Genomic DNA, 431 nt, shown 5'->3' with positions numbered 1-431 from the left:
CTAACAATAATCCACACAGTGACTGAATAAGACCTTCTCCAAGATAGAATTTTACTTGTGCTAGCAAGTTTTGTTTCTAAAACAAAAAGACCAAAATTCTTGACGAATTTAATTTTTGTAAGACAAAGAAAACTATTTTTCTTTTCTTATTTTATGAAATGACTAAAAAGTAGCTGGACGCTTCTCATTTTTAGTTTGCTAATATAACATATTTATATAACCAAACTAATTTGTAACCCTAAACAACAGATGTACTTTAATTTAATTAAGTTTTGGAGAACTTAATTAATTTTTCACTTTATTTTGATCTCTTTCAATTAAGTCCAACTTAATTAAATTATCCTTATTTAATCCCAATCATGTCACTTAATGTTTTGGACCCATTAGGCTTCTAACATGTTGGCAATAAATATAAATTATAATCAAATATC

Source organism: Theobroma umbraticum, unplaced genomic scaffold (genome assembly GCF_002168275.2).
Source record: "Theobroma umbraticum cultivar Fairchild unplaced genomic scaffold, ASM216827v3 scaffold_266.0, whole genome shotgun sequence".
NCBI classification, from domain to species: Eukaryota; Viridiplantae; Streptophyta; class Magnoliopsida; order Malvales; family Malvaceae; genus Theobroma; species Theobroma umbraticum.
This window is presented reverse-complemented; position numbering follows the sequence as displayed.